Genomic DNA, 24,499 nt, shown 5'->3' on the forward strand with positions numbered 1-24,499 from the left:
ACGATTTTGTCAGCAGTCCTCTCTGGAGACCAGGCCAGTGCAGGGGCCTCGTTCATCATGGTCTGAAAATCAGGGACTAGTATTTTTCAAAAAGTCCTTTCTACAGGCCTCCTTGAAGAGGAAGCATTTTTGCAAAAGCGTCAGAGTAAAGCCATTAACTGCTTATAATGACAAGCGACTTTAGAAGGCACATTTAAGATCTGATTACAATCCAGTTGACAAAGAAATTTGGTTCCTGTTGCGACATCGTACTGTGTCATCTGCAGACGAGACAGTTCATCTCACTCCCCTCCCCCACCTCTGGGACGCCTCGGGGGCCCGCCGAGCCATCCCGAAGTTAGCTGAAGCCAGAAAAACTTTAATGAGAATTTGATAGGATGTTCATTAAAAACATTTGGACAGATAGAATTGTAGGTCACTGTGGATAGCACTGGTTCCAAATTTACAAGAGGTCTCAAAAGCAAACACCCATCACCTAAAGGCGAAGGACTTCACATACTCTGTCGTCTAAGCGGGCATCCTGAGAAAACTTTGTTCTCAGGGCAGAGAGAGGAAAGCCAAACTCCAGTTCTGCACCAGCTCACATTTATAATTTCTAAAAACGCGTGTTTTTCTTATGGAGAACATGTCAGGGGCACAGATCATCTTAATTGCCCCAAGCACCGTCAGCATCTCTGTTTAGTGGAGGGTCTCAGTGTCTCATTCGACTTATATTAAACCCAGATACGATAAGGTATCATACTTAATGTTGACAACTCCAAAGACGTGGCTATGCTCATAAGAGCGACAAAATTTAATTCTAATACAAGGTATTAATTTAATACCGAACATTTTCCGGTTCACATGAACCTAAAATTAATTCTGGTCTGTTGGTTCCCTTTCATGTTTTGAGAATTGATAAATGCACTTAATTTCCTTTCATCCAAATCTCACTTACATTTAATTTCTGATCATACCATCCCAAAGTTAAGACACAGATGAGGTACATACAAACTCACAGACACAGAGAGGTCTCATAGCTTATTTTCTAAGCTTACTCATGAGTCAGATATTACAAAGAAAACTCACTAGTTTAGAAATAGGTTTTGAAAAGACCTCTTTGCTTATTTTCTTATTTTCTTTCTTGAGGAATTAGAGATTCCAGCTAGGACAGGCCTTCCTGAGCGACCCGCTCTCAAGGCGCAAGCGAGAAAGGCAAGTTCTCCTGAAGCACCTGCTTCCTCAGGGCAGAATTCAGCAAAGACATTTTCTCAAGCTTACCTTTTTTTTCCTTCTCTTTTTTAAATTGTATATGCAAAAGGAGACCCAATTTTTTTTCTGGAGTCTAAAGACTTCGTCTTAGCCTCTTCCTAGTCAGACAGATTTCACCACGAGGGCTCTGCAGTGGAACAGAAGCAGACTGGCCATCCCAAATGACAACACCGAACATAAGGCAGAAATGGCACAGGCATGGGCGTCTTAGCCAGACTCTAAATTCAGGGTTGTCGTTTCGCAGAAGACCTAGAGACACAGAACCTCAACCCAAGTACAAATAAACAGAGCAAATGGAAATATCTTGAGGCTTCAAAGGTTTCAAAAGGAGGAAAAGGGCCAGCTTGAGAGAAGGCGGGAAGGGGAAAGAGGGACACAGTCTCCTGTCCCTGCACCAGTCGGGGCGCTCTGGCCAGTCGTCCACGTCAAGAGGAGACCAGGGGCCAAAGGGTCCCGGCTGTGGCCGTGGGTCCGATCCACCCGGGGCGAGCCCGTCCTCAAGTGCCCGAGTGGTCAGGGTGTCGGTCAAGGCCAAAGAGGGACATCCCACCCGCGTTGTGAATTCTTTTTTTCTTTTTTTTGTCTTTTTCTGCCTTTTCTAGGCCGCTCCCATGGCACATGGAGGTTCCCAGGCTAGGGGTTGGATCGGAGCTGCAGCCACCAGTCTATACCACAGTCACAGCAATGCGGGATCCTTAACCCACTGAACGAGGCCAGGGATCAAACCCACAACCGCATGGTTCCTAGTCGGATTCGTTAACCACCGCGCCACAACGGGAACTCCCAGAGTTGTGAATTCTGAAAAGTTTTTTTTTTTTTCCTATGAAGCTAGACTTCTCTAGTAGTTGCATATGCTCTAGAAGAGCCCATTTTGACTATTTTTAGAGCATTTCCCCCTTAAATACTCAATTAAATAGATGACACTTACAGGTATAAGTTTGGGACATACATAAATCTGGCTGAGGCCCTCGTTGGAGGCTGGCTTTCTGGCGCTCCTCATTTTCCTCTTTGAGACTCTACTTCCCATTTTGAGGTTGAATTTGTCAGAGAGAACGTTTACTAATGACATCGTGTGGCGGGGCCAGTGCGCTGCTTGAGAGCCTAATTCCTGTGTTTTTCAGCCCAGACTTGCTTCCGCTCTCTCTCTTCCGTGTCTCAGGTCTCCCAGGAGCATCTAGGACACCACAGGTGCTCAGACGGCTGGACGGTTGAGCAGGTTTGAATTAATGGGTGGCTTTCCCCATGGAACACTGCATGGTGTGAGGACGCAGCCTCCACCACCCCCGTTCCATTTCTCCATCACCCGAGAAAACCGTACCCGGCGGGGGAATTGTTCCCCTTTTCTTCAGAGCAAAGGCTCTCATGTGACACCTTCACCTTTATCCCGACAAGTTCCGTCGAGGAAGCTGAACTGAGGAAAGGCGTCCGAGCAGCCTCTTACCTAAACACTCAGCCCAGACCCCGCAGTCTCTTGCAAATACGCCAGCCACGGCATCTTCGTCGTTGGTTCCTGGACACGAGGCCACTAGTTGCCTGTAATCTTCCCCAGGGGGCTGCCCGATGGAATTTCAGAGGTGGTTCCCAGACTGGCTTTTTCTTGCCTTAGCTCACAGAACTGAGGCCAAGGCTAGAACCTCGGTCAAAATTTTTTCTAGGGAACCATCAGATGGAATTAAATACTCGCTCCCAACACTGAAAGCAAAACCAGAATCCTCGGCAGCCAAACAACACCTGGGATCTCCCCAAAAGAAAATCCCCAAACAGCAACCAGCGTTTTCCCAAAGGAGCAAGGTCCAAGCGGCCTCAGAGGGCACATGCCGGGGGACGTACCCAGATGCCGGCAGAGCCGTCACAGCATCCCAGAGGCTACTTTTCTCCTCCCAGAAGTGTTTCTTGAAGTGGGGCGTGTGGGTCGGCAGGAGCAGAGGGGAAGGCGGCGTTGCCCCAAGGCCACTGGAGCCCCGGCAGCTGCTGGGGTGGGCGTCCCTTCCAACCACTTTTCCAGCCTGGAGTTCCACCTTCGGAGATGGCCCCTCGGGTCTGCTGGGGCCCAGCCCTGTGGCAGCAAACGCTCTGCCTCCTGGCCTCTGATAGAGCCCCCACCTTCCGCTCACCTGAAGTGAGTCTGGCCTGGAGAGAAACCTCAGAGAGTCTGAACGAGCCTGAGAGCCCTGCGGGGCCTCCTGCCCACAGGCAGATCCCCGATGAGCCCCCCAAATGTGTTGCCAAAATCCAGCCTCTGTCTGCCAGTGCTGAAGTGAAATGCGGAGACGGAGTTTTGGGTAAAGGAGAAATAAATAGCTTCATTGCTTCGCTAGGCAAAGGGGGCCACAGTCTTTAAGGCATCAGCTTGCGGTGTCCCCTCCTTTGCCTGGCAAAGCAATGACTCAGGTCCAAGCTTCACCGCTGGACCCTCCCCAGGCCACGCCCAGTGTGAATGCTCCCGGGACCGAGGGATCATGTATAGGTCCCGGGTGACCAGAATCACAGCCCCCAGGGCAGGACTCGTCACTGTGATCACAGCTGATGTGTCTGGAGGTAGCCTGGCTAAGACACGGGCCCTTATTATCCCCGTTTTTCATATACTGACGACTTGGGCTTCAGGAAACTCTTATTCCCCGGATCAGAGATGGGAGGCGTTGGAGCTGGAATGTCAATAACACTCTTTGATTCCCCGGGTGATACCATCTTTGAACAAACCCTCTTAGGATTTCGGGGAGGAGGAACTCGACTTGTCTGGATGAAGGATTCGAAGGAGCTGCAGAGAAGCAAGAAGGGGTCAGCCGTAAAGACGGAATCAGATTGCCACGCACACTGGGGCCTGCCACGTAATCGATGGGAGGTAGGTAAGCTCACTCAATCCCACCGCCCCGATCCCTCAGAGCTTTGGGCGAGTCATGGATCCTTTTATTTATGCCTCTGCCGTGATTAAAAGAAGTTCTCGTTAGTACTTAATCCTGAATTCAATATCCCTAAACTCACTTTCTCCATTTTCAAGGAGCAGATTATCTGGTGCTTTGATTGGAAGTCCTGTAGTCTGTTAACCTCAACCTTTACAGTATTTAGAAGTGGCTTCTAAGATGTCCAACTCTCTGCAAAGCATTAGAAATAAGACAGGTCTCTTTCATTAAATGCAAATAAAATCCAGAATTCTGGGGCTTGGGAGGGGGATGGATGAGGAGGTGTTGCCCTGAGGGATGAATCTGATTGTTTTCGCCTCTGAATCTGACTCAACTTGGACTCTCTGCTGCTGGAGACCAGGCTCTTCTCACCCCTTGGCTGGGCCTTGGTCACCCGTCTCTCTCAGACCCCAAGCCAGCTTGTGCCATGCTCTTGGGTTGGTGAACTTCCTGCAATTAAAATGCTTCTCACCTTGTTCCCAGGCACTGCCTGGGCCGGCAGAGCTCTCCGGGCTGTAGTACCGGGGGCCGCGAAGGCAGGAAACACAACCGTGAAGACAGCACTTAGCACGACTGTGACCACCCCGATGGTGCTTCTACATTTGTATTCACCCGGCAAGTGGTTAACTCCCTTCTGTGTTCTGGACATCTCTTAAACACGGAGGCGATGTATGGGGTGTGTGAGATCTAGAATAGAGGCTGGGAAGGCGACTCGCTTCCGGGGCGATTCCTCATTAGATGGAGATACTGTCCGCAGGTGGGGTGGGTGCAATGACGATTTTAACACCTTCACCAGGCTGCCTGGTACCTTCTGCAGACTAGCTCTTGGAGAAATTCTCCTCCTAGAAAGGGGTTCCACTTCCGACACGTGCGTCCTCCAAGAAACCTCACAGCATGTTTCACTGATGGCCAGGGGTCCCAGCAACAAAACCCAAACAAGGATTCTTCATTGAATGCGCACTGGGCCGGAGCTGGGTGTGTATTTGCTGTGGACCTCAGTAGACAAAGGAAGAAAAGTCGGGGTAGAATTTCTTTGGCAGGAGAAGCGAAGAAGTAGCTTACGAAAAAGTGTGCTCAATAAATTCTTGGTGCCCCAAATTGTATCTTAATTTATGTGTGTCTCCCGGATCCACTCACAAGCACAATGCCTGTTTTATAGATACCGCTCCGTAATGGTGTGGCAAATTAAACTGATGCTATCTGTGGGGATTTGTATATGCAAGAGAAATGCCCGCCAGCAAGGAAAGCTGAAGAATCAGGGATGAGATAAGACGTGTTTGTCAGTCAAAGTGTGTTAATTACAGCGCTTGGGCCAGAAGGAATAAACAAGCCACTGATAAGAAAACCCTGGACGCGTGAGTGAAGTGAATTGGAATCCAGATTTCCATGTGTCTAGACACGCGCGAGTTCCCTCACACCCTCCCGGGCTGCCATCAGCAGAGGAGAGAGAGGAGGGGAGAGAGAGGGGCTGGGCTGCCTGACTCGGAACAAAAAGCATCGAGGGATGGCGCTGAGTTTGGAACGCGGTTTACCCAGAAATGTACCAGTGTGTCTCTGGGCAGCTCCGAAGGGACCGTGCTTTGTACCCCACAGACCACAATCCCGGTGTCTAACCACCCTCCCTTCCTCCTCCACGCGGACTTTCTTGTCCACGGAACCACCGCTTTTCCAGCCCCTGAGGGCAAGCCCAGAGGAGCAGGATTGCATCTGGTCCCCTGGGAGTCAGCCAAGCAGGAAAGAGCCATCCCGATTCCCAGATAAAGCGGCCGAAGTTTCTGGAGGTTTAAGGGACAGTCGCACCCTTGGCTCCACGGGCCCCCGAGGCAAGGCCATTGACTGACGTGTTGCAGTGATATTTCTGCCATGGGAGGGGAGAGAGTGGCATCATGCCTGTCTAGCAAAGCAATCTGCTTACACCTACACCTGGGCATGCCACTGCTTTTGTTTTGTCCGTTACTTTGCATTTCTCACTGTTATGATCAAAGCTTCTTGAGGGTCGAGAAGAAGGCTGCATCCGAATGTTCACGGAGAAGCTTTAGCAGTGGGGGTGAGAGCAGGGAGATGTGCATGGATTAGGTTCCTGTGGTTACCGATGAATGAACACGGCAGCCATATTTTGTAAGACTTCCTTACTGGATGGTGACTAAAAACCGGATTTGTCTGCACATGCCTGATATGATGTTGCGTGAAATCAAACAGAATTGACAATTAAAGCTTAGAGATTATCTAGTGACTATTCTATTCACTCTTGTCAAAGCAGATACCAGAGGGGTCGTTACCTGCCTAATAATGCACTGCCAATAGGCAAAGGAATCTATATGGACAAAACAGGCAGGATCAAAAGATCCCACATTCGTCCCACCCTCTCTAACAATCTAGGGCTCCAGAGGGGTTTGCAGAGAAGGGTAACTGCTGATAAACACAACTTTGTCATTATTATGGGCCCACGGTTTTCCCCCTGCCAGAGAGTGAACAGCTGAAGCTCTGAGACACACAGGTCCCCTTAACTGAAGCAGTTCTGCCTGCTTTACACGGTGGGCTGCCCTTGAATAAGTACTAAATATTATATCCCCCTGGATAAATGCTTTCACTATTAAATACGTTTTAAAAAGCCCTGCTATAGGACTCTGTTTACAATTCCTGAGGATAATCTTACCTTAAGCAGTTACCTTGGTTATCATGTGAGCAGACACATTTTTTTTCCTCTGTCTAAAGGCGGAATAGTCTTCCCAGCTTGCTTTTCTAGCCCTACGGAGTGATTTGATCATCAGTTTTTGACACTTGCCATTGTAAAAAGGGTATTAAAATAGACAGATGGTAGAAAAATAGAGAGAGAGATAAAATATACATATAAGGGTGTTATATATATAAGTGTGTGTATTCTTAAACATCAGTAAAAATAAGTCAATCCAGATAGTCTAATTATCCCCACAAAGCGTTATCCATCGGGCCCTGGCTCCAATCTGTTCTCAAGAATCCCATGACCTGAGAGTTATCTTTACACGTCGAGCAGTTGGGAGAAACTCGGACTCGTTGGAAGTTACAGACAGTGCACCGCATTTGGGGAAAATAAGAACTCCTATTTTTATGCTTTTAAAATTCCCCAATGTGGAGGAGACGGAGTTGTTGTTTGCTCTCACTGCAGTGATCTTATTCCACTATTGGTGTATCAGCGGCATGGCTTTTCCACCTCTCAATCCTTCGGTTCTTACCTAATTCCTCGCCGCTCATACAGACAGTGTGCGAGATGCCTGCCGGACCACTCATGGGCTGTTTTTGGCATCCTGTCTCTTATACCGCACAGACTGGGCTTGGGTTAAAAACACTCCACGGCATTGGATACAATATACCACAGAGCATACGTGGAAGTCTGGCGCTCCTAGATCACATGCCGTCCTAATCAGTTTGGATGTATGATGTGGTAGCACAGGACGTGGAGGAGGAAAACCACTTGTTTCCAAAAACAGGCCTTTTCAGCCTACAAGCACCCATCCATCAGGCCCGCGTCAGTATCTCAGCAATTACATTAATTGAATATCGACCTTCCAAGTAAATCCTCTTCGTGATCCTACTCATCTCAGGTATAGGAGTTCTTCCTGCCGTAGCTTTATCTTTGCTTGAAAGAAACGGTCCCTTCAAATAGTAGCATGAGCTTTGCAAGTACGGCTTTCCACATTCACAAAGACAATTCCTTCCTTAAGCTAATTTATTTTGAACACGGGGACCCTTCCCCTTGATTAGCTTGTTTTTGTGGTTCACTTTTTCTGCTGCGCTCTTTACACGGCCTGACCCTGCATTACTGTTGGAAGGATAGTGCTATCTGTAGCTCAGTTGTCCCATCCTTTCCTGTGTCCTCGCTCCTCTCTTCAGCGCAGGATTACATCTGAGCAGTGATGGGCAACTAGCACCATAAAAAGGTCTTTCTGATGTAGGGGGACTGCTAATTAAAAATAAAAGGAGTAGAAGCAGCAGTTAATATGTCTTTTGAGAATAAATAGAATGTAAGATTGAAGAGCAAGAAACGAGCTCCGTTTTTGTAACCTTGAATATTCCTACTAGTCAACAAAAAGCATGTGCTATTGTAAAGTAGATCTAAAGTCTTTGGATATCATCTCACTCCCCATTTAAACCAAAATATGCTTGAAAATGTTGCTGACGCCATCACAAGGCTGGCTCTGTGGCTGTAACTCTTCCACTAATCAGCCTCTCCTTGGATGAAGCGAGGTCATTTCTCTGTGTTGTGTTTTATTCAGATGTGATCTGGGCTGATCCCTGGAGATAACCTCCAAATTCCATTTCGGTTGAGAAATACCTCATGTGATACACTTTGTAAAAACATTTCAAATTCTGCGTCTCTCCTTAAGTATGACTCTCTCTCTTTTTTTCTCTAAAGTTTTATTGAAGTTTAGTTGATTTACAATGTGATAACTTCTGCCGTTCAGCTGAGTGATCCAGTTACACGTATACACGCACCCAGTCTATTTCTTTAGCTGTTTCAACTCTTTGCACTTTTCCAGGCTCCCTTATCACCCAAGGGCATGCGGTCCTCACTGGTCATGTTCACTTTCTCTAGGAGTCTCGCAGTTACCGCTTGGCATGTCGCTTCCTTGCTGGCATGTCGCTTCCTTGCTGGCATGTCGCTTCCTTGCTGGCATGATACCGTTGGTCTATGTGGTCGTCATGTTCTCCACCTCTGTTCCGGGTACCGTTTTTGCGTTTGTTTTGCTTTTGTCCTTTTCTTCCCTGTGTAGGTCAACTGCAATGTTTTTGATTCCTCAACATTAGTTACTTCTGTGAATTACTTGCCTGAGACTCTCTCCTTTTACATTATGGAAAGCAATCGCAAGAGGAAGAGAAAAGGCATCTCAGGGCCGCCGAGGGCTGTAAACAAAGAACAAGGGGTAGAGCCTCAAGATCCAAGGGCCTGGTTTGCCGTAGCCTTGAGCTCGGTTCAGTTCATCATTGCCTTCAACGGAATGTTAAACCCCCAATTTCCACATGACTTCTTAAGTTTGTCTCTGATTAAATGCATACAACTTTAATTATTTGAAATAAAATACGCAAGTCTTAGTCAAAGAAATGAACACCAAGTGAGGTGGGAGACACTTCTCTCTGGAGTGAAGAATGCTTCATCATTTAGTTAACATCTTTCATTTGCTGGCGGTTTTAATTCCGTAGACGATCTCAAAGATATTGCTATGTCTCTCTTGAGGGGGAACCAGGACACTCCCCCAAGGCTGCACTGCTGTTTTTTGACGGCTCCTCTCCAGTCTCTGCATCCCCCCCACCCCTTCCCTGATGAGCACCTGTCTGAATCTGCCCTTTTGAACTCAGGGAAGGTCCTGGAGGCTGAATGAGGCCCACTTCCTACAAACAAGAAGGGGGGGACATGGAAAGGATTTTGTGCCAAAGAGCCCACGGGGCCCTGCTCAGTTTCAATACACAAGCACAAACTAGCACGAGGAAGAGTGTCCAAGAACTGGCGTCAGCGAAACGGCCATGTGGACAGCTCCAGGCTCCTGTCTCCCCAGAGAAACATCAAACAACAAAGATCATCAAAACCAGCTTTGTCAAAGCTCTGGAAAATAGTCAAAGGCTTCCAGCCACCAAACAAATGATGAGATAATGGAAAATACCAAGTAACCCCTGGCGTTTTCACTTGCCTTCGCCACACATCCCTCCCTCTAGGGCCAGCTTCTTGGAAGCCAGCAGCCTGACCTTTTCCAGTGTGGAACTGGTCAGTCCATGATTCTGGGGGGAGAAGCGCAAAGCTCATGCAAGTTATTGTGCCGGTCTCGTGTAATATGGTCGAAGTCAGGTCGCGTCCAAAGGCGGGAAATTGCTGAAGCCCCAGACCCAAGGCAGGCAATCAGGAGGGACACTCTCGTACTTGTGGGAGGGTCAGCTCTTGTGGGCGCTTCGGATCTTCAGCCCAGGATTGAGAGGCCCATCCGCTTTACCCCGCCCTTGACTTTAAAGTTAATCGTATCCAAATCACCGTCACAAACACACCCTTCAGTAACTAATACGTGGCTGGAACTCCTCAATCAACAGATAGGGTTTGTCTGCATGGATTAGAAAAAAAGGATCACACTGCTTACTGCCCAGGAGATACAGTACGCACATGGCTCGAACCTGCAACACGGAAAAGGGTATTCATGCAAATGGTCACCAAGAGACAGCAGCAGTGGCTGTACTAATATCAGACAAAAAGATTTTAAGTCAGAAACAGCTATACGAAGCAATTAAATTATAAAATGTAAAAAAGTCAACATCAGTGCCACTAAATATGTGAAGCAAACATTTAAAGGCAGAAAGGGCTCTACAATAATGGTAGAAGGTTACAAACCTTGGATCACACCAAAAACCCCAAATTCTAAGAACACACAACTTACTGAAAGAATTATGAATAAAAGAAAGTTTCACAAACCTGTGGCTGGTAAGGAAATTTTACCATTAATCAAAAAATTCCCCCCCCCAAAAAAAGCCCTAGGACCTGATGGCTTCACTAGTGTATTCTATCACACATTTTAAAAAGAATTGGGGTTCCTGATGTGATGCAGTGGTTAATGGTGCAGCTTGTCTCTGTGGCATGGCTAGTTCTATCCTCTGGCCCAATGCAGTGGGTTAAGGATCTTGTGTTGCCACAACTGTGGCATAAGTTGCACATGCAACTTGGATTCAATCCCTGGCCCAGGAACTTCCACATGCCATGGCTGTGGCCAAAAAGCAAATAATAATGATAATAATTATAATAATAATTATTAATTTAATTTAATTTAAAAGGATTGACACCAATCTTTCCCAAACTCTTTCAAAAAAACTGAAGAGAGTGAGTATTTCTTAATTCATCCTAAGAGGTAAGAATTTCCCTAATTTCAAAACCAGGCAAAGATACTCCAAGAAAACTAAAGATAAATATCCCTGAGGATTACTGATGCAGAAATTTGTAGTAAAACAGTAGCAAATGTAATTCCACAGAATATTAAAGGCATTATATACCATGTTCAATTTAGATGTATTCTTAGCATGCAAAGGTTGTTTAACATATGAAAATATATCACTTTAACAGAATGAAGGGAAGAAATATATGACCATCTCAGTTGATGCAGGAAATTTATTTGACAAAATCAATACCTGTTCATGATGAAAACACTCAACAACCAATGAATAGTGGCAAATGTCTTTAACATTATAAAGGCCAAGTATGAAAAAGCCACCTTGTTAGTGCTGATACTCAGTGGTGACAGACAGCAAGCTGTCCCCCTTAGGTCAGGGCAAAACCAAGAAGTTTGTTCCCAACACTTGTTCGACATAGTAAACACTGTTTAACATAGTACTGGAGTCCTAGCCAGAGCAATTAGGTGAGAAAAAGAAATACAGAACATCCAAATTTTAGAAAGAAAGGACTAAATTGTCTATGTCCACAGATGGTGTGATCTTACATGCATAAAATCTTAATTTTCCACAAATGTAAAATGTTAGAATTACTGAAACCTATAATAGCATCAAAAGGAATAACTATACAGGAGTGAGCTTAACCAAAGGGGCGAAAAGGCATGCAGAGTGAAAAATATAGAACATTGCTTTCTGAAAGAAATTAAAGAAGATACTAATAGACTGAAAGAGAAGCCTTCCTCATGGATTGGAAGACTTAACATTACTACACTGTCCATAGTTCCTGTCATGGCTCAGTGGTAAAGAACCCAACCAGGATCCATGAGAATGTAGGTTTGATCCCTGGCTCTGCTCAGTGGATTAAGGATCTGGTATTGTTCTGAGCTGTGGTGTAGGTCACAGACGCAGGTTGGATCCTGTGTTGCTGTGGCTGTGGTACAGTTCCAAAGCTACAGCTCTGATTTGAACCCTAGCCTGGGAACTCCACAAGTCATAGGTGTGGCCCAAAAAGACAAAAAAAAAAAAAAAAGTAATTAAAATGTCAATAATACTCATAGAAATCTATAGATTCAAAACAGTCTTTATCAAAACCTCAATGTCATTTTTTTTTGCAGAAATAGAAATGTGAATTTAAAACTCATATGAAATAGCCTAATAAATCTTGAAAAAGAAAAACAAAATTGGATACCCCACACTTCATGATTTCAAACATATTAAAAATCAACTGTAAACAAATCAGTCTGGTGCTGGTATAAAAATAAACATACAAGAGTTCTCATCGTGGCTCAGTGGTTAACGAATCTGACCAGGAACCATGAGGTTGCGGGTTCAATCCCTGCCTTGCTGAGTGGGTTAAGGATCCAGCGTTGCCATGAGATGTGGTGTAGGTTACAGATGCGGCTCGGATCTGGCGTAGCTGTGGCTCTGGCGTAGGCTGGCGGCTACAGCTCCGATTGGACCCCTAGCCTGGGACCTCCATATGTCGCGGGTGCAGCCCTAGAAAAGACAAAAAGACAAAAATAAATAAATAAATAAATAAACATATATATCAATGAAATAGAGAATTAAGGGGATTAAACCCTCAACTATATGGTCAAACGATTTTCAACAGGAGTGCCGAATCTATTCAATGAGGAAAGGACAGGTTTTTTTTTTTTTTTTTTTTTTTTTTTCAAAAAATAATGTTTTGAAATTGTGAAAGAATGAAGTTGAACCCTTACTTTTCATAATGTACAAAAATTAACTGAAAATGTATCCATGACCTAAATGTAAGTTCTAAAGCTGTAGAATTCTTAGAAGAAAATAACAGAAAACTGTATGCCTTTGGATTTGGCCATAATTTCATGAATATGAGATTAAAAGTATGGGCAACAACAGCCACAAAATAGTTAAACTCCAGTAAAACTTAAGACTTCTTTTCATTATTCTGTCAACAGAGTGAGAAGACAACTCACAGAATGGAAGAAAATATTTGGAATAATGTATATCTGGCAAGATGTTTATATCCAGAATGTTTAAATGACTCCGACAACTCAATAGCAACATCAAAATGACAATAAAATGTTAATGTTTCTAAAGTCGTGACTAAAAGTGGACAAAGGACTTAAAACCACTTCTGCAATGAAGGTATAAAAATGGCCATGAAACCCGTGAAGATTCTCAACATCACTAATTATTAAGAAAATACAAATCAAACCCACAATGAAATATCATCTCACACCCATTATGACTGCTACTGCCAAAAACAAACAAAAAACAAACAGAAAAGAACGAGTTTGGGTCAAGGACATGGAGAAATCGTAACCCTTGCTTCCCGTTAGTGTGGATATAAACGGTACAGCCGCTGTGGAAAGCAGCACGGTCGTCCCTCAAAATTAAAAATACCGTTACCGGAGTTCCCGTCTTGGCTCGGTGGTTAAGGAACCCGGCTAGCATCCCTGATGCAGGTTCAGTGGGTTAAGGATCTGGCATTGCCTGAGCTGTGGGGTAGGTCATGGATGCGGTTTAGATCCCGCGTTGCTGTGGCTGTGGTGTAGGCTGCCTGCTGTAGCTCCAATTCGACCCCTAGCCTGGGAACCTCCACATGCTGCACGTGTGGCCCTAAAAAGACAAAAGACAAAAAAAAAAAAAGCATTACTATATGCTGTAGCAATTCTATTTCTAGGCTTATACCAAAAAGGACTGAAAGCAGGCACTTGAAGAAATACGCGTTCATTCATGTTTATTATCACATTATTCACAATAGGCAAGAGGTACAACAACTTAGGTTTGTACGTTGATGGATAGTTGGATAAGCAAAATATGACATATATGTACTTGAATTATTATTCAGTCTCAGAAGTAAGACCGTTCTGGTACCTGCTGTAACATGGGTGAAACCTGCGGACACTAATACGGAAGTTAAATAAGCCAGCCACAAAAGAACAAGCGTTGCTGGTTTCCATGTATATGCGTATGCGTCAAATTCATAGAGAGAAAGTGGAAGAGCGGTTCCTGGGGCTGCGGGAGGAAGAATGAGACGTTAGAATGTCATAGGTGCATTACACTTCTCCACAGTTCGTAGGTGTTTTTGCAAATTTTTTCTTTCTTCAAGTGTGAAACACATTACAATCAAAACTTGTTAATGATGCTTATATCATTTGAAATACTTAGCTGCAAGCAGTATAAACTTATTCCAGATATTTTAAGCACAATACAAATGTATTAAATGACTGTTAGATTATCACAGACAATATTTACATAAGATGTAGTGTGTGTCCGTGAAGCCATACAAGGTAAGAGCTACTATCGCTACACTCCTGGTGAGAAACCAAGAGAATGGGAGGTCCTGTTGCTGGTCAGTGCATTAAGAACCCAACTAGTGCCATGAGGATGTGTGCTAGATCCTTGGCCTTGCTCAGTGGGTTAAGGGTCTAGCGTTACAGCAGGCTGTGGGGTAGGTAGCAGATGTGGCTGGGATCTGCTGTTGTTGTGGCTGTGATGTAGGCTGGCAGCTGCAGCTCTGGTTTGACCCCTAGCCTGGGAACTTCCCTATGATGCAGGTGTAGCTCTAAAAAAACAAACAAACAAACAAAAAAAAAACAAAAAGGAAAGAAAGAAAAAGAAAAGAAAAAAACAAAACAAAAACTGAGGGACTAGAGATTTAATAATAGGCAAAAAAAAAAAAATCACACATACACATAAAAAAAAGTGGTAAACATTTGGATCCAGCCAGTCTAGTCTCAAACCTGTGCTCTTGGACTCATGATTCTGAAACCTGGAGCTTTATAAGAATAATTTGGAGGACAGGTCACATTAAAGCTTGCTTCGTGCCCCATCCCCCACCCCAAAGATACCATGGGGAAGAAACGTTGGAAGAAGCACTTGCTGAGATCAGTTTTCTGTCGCGTCCTCAGTGGAACGTGGACGCCATGGCCGGCGACAAGCATCACTCCCAGGGTCCTCCTAGACTTCACTGTCCTGCAGTAGCACTGCCTGGAATGCAGTTTTGCCGTGGTTCCTGCATCTTTGCTTCTACATTCCTGACCCAGGGTCAGAGATGTGCTGAAGGTTCCCTTAGACCCGTGAGAAGCCGTTGCTCAAAGGTTTAAAAGGTAGGAGTTTCAGAATTGAAGTAGATATGAGAATGACAAATGCCCTTCATGAGTCTCTGACCCAAATGGGAGGTAGAATAAAATTTTAATCATTTTACAAACCCTTATTGAGCAGTGCATAAAGCACTGGCAATACAGACTTTTGCAGTGAATGGCCGGCCCTTGTTATCCCCACTCAAGGGAAAATGAGCAACGCGGCCAGAGGGCTTACTGGAGGTCGGGTGTGCAGCAAGGATCTGAGTAGAGGGCAGGCTTCAGGCTGTACTCCTGCAGACTCCAGCCCGCAATGTTACTGTCCTCACTGTGTGTGCCTACCTACTTTTCACAGGATAATTTCACTCTTCTCCATTATTTCTGGAAACCTGGGTCTATTCTCAGCTATTTCAGAAAGAATGAAGGCAGGCTCTCGAATATTATTTACGATGTTGTATTAAATGCGACAGAATCCAGCTCTGGTTCATTTAAGAGGATGCTCTATCGGGAGCAGGTGGGTCCTTGGCAACTCGAACCCAGGTTCAGAAGGGACAGGAGCCAGGAGGGTCTCACATGCCATCTTTTAAGGGTATGATGGTGAGAATTAAATGTCCCCACTCTTGTTTTGGTAAAAGCCATTTCACCTTTCTCCAGTTCAAGACGTAAAGAGACGTGGTTCCCACTGTCCTGGCCGCCCTCAGAGAGAGAGAGCCAGTCCTGGAGCAGGAGTCAAACCAGGGTTGTGTAAAAGGAAGCTGAGGTGGCTTCTCAGGAAGGTCTGGATGCTGAGACCACAAGGGGGTGCCTGCTGGGTCGTGGGACACAGGTGCCCGGGCCTTCCTGACCCTCTGTCCTGAATCACTGAGTCTCCTCAGTGTCACTAATCAAGCGAAAGATCAGTCTGTTGCGCTTGAGAGTATTTGTTTGTAAAAGTTACCGTCTTTCCTCTCGGTCTTGCTTTCGCCTGAAAGACACGTTTGTTCAGGACCATCCTACAGGGTATGCAGGCAAAATATTTCCAAATCTAAAATGTCCTTAATGCTACCTGCTGCAAGCATAAATTTCTTCAGAAGGAAGGGTGAATAGTATTACAGTCTCACTTCGTTGTTCACAAAGTGTTTATCAGTATTTTGTGGTTAGTTCAGATTTTTTGTTTAACTTTTTGGGTTTTTTTTTGCCTTCCTTTCCACTGATGGAAAGAATTGGTATTGCTTTGTTTTGAGCTAACATTTTATGGCAGTAATTAAAAACATTCATTCTTATTAGACAATATAATGTGCACATAAAATTTGTGAGGCAAAATATTTGACCAAATCACAAAAAATGTGTCATAAAATGATATCCCCATTATAGCCCTATTCTAAAGCCCATATTTAAATGACCTATCACTGATTATGCAGTTATTAATTTTGGACCCCACAGGAAGATTTTTCTGGAGACTAAATCATTTTTCATCAGTATTCCTAGTTTATACATCTTTGAGTCCAAAAGAGAAGCAAAAAATGATTAAAATTTTAATTGCTTTAAAAGCAATCATTCGACATGCGATAGGACCACTCCTAGCATTTTACTGCCATCATAAACTTTGTCAGGGAAGCAGGGCTCTCGGCATGAGAATACAAGTGTTGTGCTGGTACAAAATCCAGTGGGAACACTTACCAGGATCTGTGGTTAAATATTTAACCTAGAATTCCCTGGTTGCTGTGGCTTGGGTTGCTGCTGCAGGTGGGTTTGGCCTGGGGACTTCTGCATGCCGTGGGAGAGCTGAAAAAATAAAAAAATAAAATTAAAACTTTAATGTAATGCATTTATTTTGCAGGTGATTTATACAAGACTATCAAGTGTAGTTTATTCATTATAATTTAAACTAATAGGAATACGTTTTAAAATATACATGCTGTATGAAAGCAAAAGAAAAAATAATCATTCGACCATTTTTTTATCCATGTAACACTTGAAATTATCTATATGGAGATTTCTTTTGGTATACAATTGCTTAACTTGACATATTTTTTTCTGTACTTTTTTTCAGGGCTGTACCCACGGCATATGGAGGTTCCCAGGCTAGGGGTCCAATTGGAGCTGTAGCCACCGGCCAGCACCACAGCCACAGCAAGGCAGGATCTGAGATGCGTCTGCGACCTACACCACAGCTCACAGCAATGATGCATCCTTAACCCACTGAGTGAGGCCAGGGATTGAACCTGCTTCCTCATGGATGCTAGTTGGCTTGTTAACCACTGAGCCACGATGGGAACTCCCTTGACTTGACATATTTTAAACTAAATTTTATTTTTTCTTGTGATTCAGAACACAGCAAACTAGGAATATACCAGTAGGTAAAAACTTAGAACACGCACATCTTAGAAAAAAGATTCCTTTAAAGCGAATATTTAAGTAAATTATCACAGTTTGTCACTAACCTTGGCCTTGACTGATGTGGACTTGGAGAATTAGAGGGCCTTCGCCTATAGGTGAATAACCCAGATGTGTGTCTGGGTGCTGTGAGTGTGTGTGTGTGTGTGTGTCTGCGTGCTGTGTGTGTGTGTGTGTGTGTGTGTGTGTGTGTGTCTGCTCGTTTGTGGGTGATTCAGGGGCTGGATGGGGATGCACATCGGGGCTGAAACAGAAACCCAGCCTGTACCCAAAGGGACAGGGACAGACGTCCAGCCTGACAGTGAAGACGGCAGGTCATCCTGCTAATCCCACTCTCCAGCCCCGGGGAAGCCCTTCTCCCAGTCCAGCTGAATTGAGCCTTCGGGCAGGAGCCAGAGCCCTGCGAAGTCGCAGCAGCTGGGGATAGAGCCTTGTGTATAAAAGAGTGTTAAGAGCTCACCTTGCGCATTCCTGGCCTCGGGGAAGAGGCGGATGCCAAAGTTTCACCCTCGAGACGAGATGGTGCCGGACGCCGCGCTTATTTCCTCAGTGACTCAGGTGTCGTGTGTCATGAACCCACATAAACGAAGGTTCCGAACCCGCATAAACGAAGGTTCCGGCAGCTAGAAAGAAAAGGGGGTCAGAAAGGGCTGATAAAAGGAGAGAAGCAAAGGATGTGCACATTAGCTACGCATTACCTTTGGAGACTTGGAGGAAGAAGTGAAGGCAGCATCTGCATGTGCTTCCTCGCCCATCTCGCCCACTCCACGGTCTTGCCACGGCCACCGTCCTCCCATCGTGCTGATTAACGCTCACACCGCGCACGAGTTCCCCTGTGCTGGACACCTGGGGGCATCTGATTCCCGCAACCCAGTTATTCCCTAAATCTTGTTAATGGTGCTTCCTTCAGCCCTCAAATATTTGCCTGCTCTTTCTTCTCCAACCTATTGTCAAAAACTCAACCTAAGCTGTCAATGCAGGGGGGGGGCGGTCCCTGGGGCACTCAGGGACAAGAAGTCTCCCCCAAATCTGACTCAGATGGTATTTAGCTGAGACTTCGGACTTTAGAGGGATGTTGGCAAGAGTTAAGGCCTTTGGGACAGTCGTGTGGGATGTATGTGGCTGTGACGAGACATGGATATGGGGAGATTGTGGGTGGAATATGCTACGGACTGAAGAGCCTCCTCCCAAATTCCCATGCTGGAGCCTTGATGCCCAGTGTGGTTTTTTTGGAGATGCAGCGATTAAGGTTGAAGGGGTCATAAGTGTGGGGCCTCGATTCCGTAGGATTCGTGTCCTCATAAGAAGAGGCACCGAAGGGCTGGCCCTCTCCTTCTCTGCCTGTGCACGGAAGCTGGTGGGCAGAGTGAGACGTGGCCACCAAAAGCCAGGAGAAGAAGCCTCAGAAAGAACCCTGATCTTGGACTCCCAGCCTCTTGGACTCCTAAACCGTCCAGCCTGTGGTATCCTCGCCACAGCCCGACCTGGTTAATTCAGCTTCTGAAGGACATCCGTCTGCTGTGTCCCCACCGTACCTACCACCGTACCCTCACACTAGATTGCGCACAGATCTTCAAATGAAGTGGTTTTCTGCTCCTTCTATTTTAATTACTCTTTTTCTTTTGAAATTAGTCTTTTTCACGTTGTTCACTTAATACATAACTGATGATCCATTAAAGCTAAGCTGAAGTTCCTCCTGCTGGTACAAGCCTGTTGGCCACTCTCTCCTTGTATTTTGCACTCGAATCCACTGGGACTTGTAGAGATGATATTCTTTATTTACAGGCCTCTTTCCTTTCCATCAGACGATGAGTGAATTGTCCCAGAGTGCTTGGGAATCGAACAGACCCATTTAAATTCCTAATTCCATAATTGATCACCCCTCTGAGTTCAACTCTCCAAGTGAATTGAATATGATAACTAACTTAATATGTTAATATAATTTTTAATTGAGACCACATGTTTCCTGTCAACATATTTGATGTTAATAATGTTATAATTTATCATTTATTAGTAAAACACGGGTTTTGATATATATTAAGCTGGCAATAATTGTTGCATAATTGTTTATTGCAAGAAGGAACAAATAAGCAAATAAATTAATGGAGAATTGGAAACAGCAATTAAAGCAATGTAAAAAAAAAAAAAAGAAAGTTAATACAAACATGCAAATAGAAGTGACCCTCAAATAACAGGAAACATGACTTTAGAGGTTGTGATGATCCCGAGATGGTCTTTGAAGTAACTTTGCCTTGAAACATTTGGCCCATTTTTCCCTCCCAAAGTGGAACAGGAGTGATAGCTTGTGCAACAAACGTAACACGTTGTTATTACATTGTATGCCCTCCCCTGTCTGTGTCATAATTTTCTGGGCCTTGTTTTCCTTTACTAATTAGAAAGACAGTCAAGTGAGGGAGTGAAGAAAATGGAGGAGGTACTGAGGTTAAAAACACACCAGCAACGTTTCCAGCAAATTCTGTGGAGGTAAATTTTGGCCGATGGACAGATATACTAGAAAGTACATTTCTACACACCTTCCGCATATTTAAAATAAATATGGTTCAAAGACCTCGAACCAGCAGAGTTCTTCATTTTCCACGTAAACTATCCTTTATTTTCTTTTTCTTTTTAACGGCTGACTTATGGCACATAGAAGCTCAGGCTAGGGGTTGAATCAGAGCTGTAGCTTCAGCCTGTACCACAGCCATGGCCACACCAGATCTGAGCTAAATCTGCAACCTATGCTGCAGCTTGCAACCATGCCAGATCCTTAAACCACTGAGCAAGACCAGAGTTCAAACTCACATCCTCATGGAGATACGTTGGGTTCTTAACGCAGGAAGCCGCAACAGGAACTCCTCCACTTAAACATTCAGTGATAGGAAATGAACTCAACAAATCCAGGGATAATGGACTCTGGCCGCCTACCCTTTCATGCGTTTGGAAAATGTTTAGCCGAGACTCCTTCCTCCTTCAATCTTGGCTAACATCTTAACTCTAGCTTGCTATCCCCTTTCCCTTCTTTGTCATAGAGCCCCGGCCACACTGCACCTTAGTACTCAGTACGTGACTCGTGTGCTGGTGTGGGCTCAGCTAAACTATATTTTCCATTCCTCCCTCTCCATCTGCTGCTCAGGAGCATGGGCCACACGGAGACTTGGAAGCCAAGAGCAACAGAAGCCACACACCTGCCGTTGCTGAGCCACCAGTGCCCCTCATGGCAGGGTCAGCCACAGGCCTGCGGGAGCACCATCCCTCCGGGCTCCTCGTTCAGCTTCTCCAGCTCCCGAGACGATCGTGCGCGTTTATCTCCTTGCTGAATGGCCTTGGTTCTGCAGAACGGTCGTCCTACCAATTTAGGGGAAGCAAGACTGGCACACACTGCAGTTCATCCGCTTGGGGCTGCTTCAGGCTCCTGAGCCCCAGCTTTTCTCCTTTGCCTTATACCTTCACATGCATCTTCCCCCCTCACCGCCTGCCCCGTGGCCTTCAAACCTGAGCATCAGATGCGAAGACAACGGCTCCCACAGCTGCACGAGGCCGAATCGCTGAAAGGAATCCCCTCAGAGGTCTCTCCTCCCTCTCCCTCCCGCTGTCTATGTACACACACACACACACACACACACACACACACACAACAGTGAGTGCAAGTCTGCACTCTCTCCACTGTGAGGCCCAACAAATGGAAATGTTGGCATTTGGAGCAGAGAAAGTTTCCTGCAGAGCCACGCAAGCCGAAGGGGGTCTGTGCACCCCAAATCCCACACTCTCTGAAGGGTTTCAGCAAGGCAGTTTTAAAGGCACGGTGACGGAGGGGCTTGGTTTTTGCTGCAAACGTGTTGGTGTCGGAATCCTTTGTTCTTGCAGCTGTCCGTGTAGGTCCAGTCGCCATGTTCCTGCCAACCTTCAAGACAAACGGTTTTCTCTCTTCTGCAACTTTTTATCTCTGTAATACACGGAGAGGCTCTTAAAGGCCAGACCCCTGAGAATAAGCCACCCTGTATATGTCAGGCTCCAGGCAACATTCTTTTACAGAAGGTGCAGAGCCAGCATGACGACGCACAGGCAGCAGAGCACAGGGTTAAAGTAAAGGAGCAGGTGTGATATGGAGTCAGATTTGTTCTCCTGCATTTACCTATATACACATGCAAACATAGACAACAACGATCAGAAAAGCAGAGTCACTCTACATGTGTAAGGATGAATTCCGGTGCCTGCATGGGGGTCGGCTATAGACATGCCCTTCTGTCTGTATCTAGCGTAGTTCTCCTCAGATAGCTTCTACAGCATCCAGACCTGCTCTTTTGAAGGTGGCTAATGCTCAATTCTACCTGAAGAGAACTACTCTAGTTTAGCAAATCATTTCATGTTGGTTTGTATTATTTTATACTATTAATAGAATAATCACTTTGTAAATTCTTAAGAGTAAAACCCATGCCAGTGACATCTGGACTCAAATGCTCAGGCAGAAATTCAACCAAGCAAAACTTAAGAAACGTCTCTAACTCCTTTCCAGAGGTATGGATACTAGGCTGGCTCTGTCTACACACGGTTTGTTCTTTGTTTCTTGGGACACATTTTATGCCAGGAAATCATAAACATATGAGCATGCCTGTATACGGGTGGGTGTGCACGTGCGCCTTACCTAGTTCTAAAACTGAAGGGCTGAGATGAACAAAAATTCAAGACCCAGTTTTTGCAGAAACAGATTCACAGACATAGGGAAAAGACTTGGGGTTGCCAAGAGAGTGGGGGGCAGGAGCGGGATGGACGGGGAGTTAGCGGTTGGTAGATGTAAACTATTCCACTGAGAATGGATAAGCAATGAGGTCCTGCTGTACAGAGCAGGGAACTACCTCCTATCTCTTGGGACAGACCTGATGGAAGACAATGTGAAAAAAGAATGTATATGTGTGTGTGCGAGAGAGACAGAGAGACTGGGTCATTTTGCTGTTCTGCAGAAATTGGCATAACTTTGTAAATCAATTATACTTTATTTTTTTTAAAGCAACCAGTTTTTGTCTCCTTAGATGTCCTGCCTGATATGCGAAGGGAATTATAGAACATACGGTCAAAACTAAATGGAAGAGTCCCTGTGTTGTAGCAGGTTAAGGATCTGGTGTTATCACTGCAGTGCCCTGGGTCACTGCTGTGGCACAGGTTCAGTCCCTGGCCCAGGAACTTCTGCATGCCTCAGGTGTGGCCAAAAAAGGAAACAAACAAACAAAAAAACAACAACAAATTAGAAAGCAGTCAGACATTGGAAGTCCTCCTAGAACTACCAGTGGAGGAGAAGAGTAAGTGACCAAGCTGATAAATAGAATCTTCACGGAAGAAGACCTTAGGATGTCTGCCAGGTAAGGCAAGGTGCCACCATCCGAGGGGAGCAGGTGCGCAGGATGCGTGCAGCAGGGGTGGCGACACAAGGTCTGGACGGACTGTGCGGGGAGGAGTGTCCCTGGGTGTGTTTCATCGAAAGCAGTGGTTAAAAATCTGTGAATCTACTTTACAAAAATTTGAATAAAGGCATACCACTTATTTACAAAGAAGCGTATCACAAGATTCCTTACAGTGGAAATAAATAAGCAACAATCATTTCACCAGGGCGGATAAGGAACGAGAGCGGGTCCGTGTTCTGGAATGTTGCACGGCTGTGAAGGATGACACCGGCCTGCAGGACTGCCTTGGGAACATCGCCAAGATGTGGTGTTAAACAGCAGCAACCACACAACAGAAGACCCCACAGCTTTCCTCCTCGTTTCCTCTGTCCTCGCTCTCTTTTGCTCTGTGTGTACACGCGCGCACAGACACACACCCACCCCATGATCTCTTAATATAAAAACGACCCCAAGAGACAAGCGACGTGTGTAGCAATGTGCAAATAGACCCTAGCACCTGCCAAAGCATCCACACCTCTGGAAAGGAGCCAGAGAGGGCTTCCCAATTATTTAATGCTTTAGAAGAGCCTATACTCATTGCATAGCATAAGAACAACAGCGCAGACTTATCAGAGGTCCAAGGGAAAGGATTTAAGTCCGAGTTAGCCAGAGGAAGATATGAGGCATCAGCAGTGGAGCTGAGCCAGACTAGGAGCGACGGGCAGGAGAGGGCAGCTCGATCCTACAGAAGCATGACTTCCCAGCTCTTTTTTGTCTCCTGCCAAATGGCAGTCCTCTTTAAAATTTGATAAACTATACTCGCTTTAAAGTTTTAAAAGATATATACAAAGGAAGGCTTTAAACTTTCTAAACTAGATGAATTTCCTTTCATTGTTGATCAAAAACGTCACATATAGCAAATTCGAAAGCCCACGGCATTCCCACATGTACCATTCAAAAGTTTTGACTAAATAAGGGACCTATCCTAAAAGTCTGTGGTGTGGTAATTTACGGTTTTTTCTAAGGGTCACTGTCAACAATGAAGGCTTAGATCTTAGAGGTCGGAGCTAGTGATGTACTTGAGCTCAGTGTCTGCACATGACCTCTGTTTTGGACGGGATGTTTGCCCCTCCCCTTTATGTGTTGAAGCCCTGAATCCAGTACATATAAGGAAGTGTCCCTGGTTACGAGGGGGCATAAGGAAATACACTTGTTACAAGGATGTTTACCTGGTTACAAGGAAAGGGGGGGGGCTGATCCAATGAAATTGGTGTCCTCCTAAGAAGAGACACCAGAGAGGTCCCCCCCACTGCCCCAGCCACCATGAACACAACCAAGAAAAGGCCTGGAGGACAGAGCAGGGAGATGGTTGTCTGCCAGCAGGAAAAGGACCCTGCCCAGAAACCGAAGGAGAGACGGGGGGAGGAGGAGGAGGGCTGATTTTGCTAAGACATTGACAGGGACGGTGCAGGACTTTGGGGTGACAAAGCCCGTCCACGTTCCTGTGTCTGTTGGGCAAGTTGATACTCACACGTGCCCCGCAGGTGTGCTTTTTCTGAGCTCCTTCTGGGACTGAGATTCTGAGCTTTTTCATCCTCGCCTTCTACTGTCCACCCCAGGGGGCAGAGCA

This window comes from Sus scrofa, chromosome 9 (assembly GCF_000003025.6).
Source record: "Sus scrofa isolate TJ Tabasco breed Duroc chromosome 9, Sscrofa11.1, whole genome shotgun sequence".
In the NCBI taxonomy this organism is placed as follows: Eukaryota; Metazoa; Chordata; class Mammalia; order Artiodactyla; family Suidae; genus Sus; species Sus scrofa.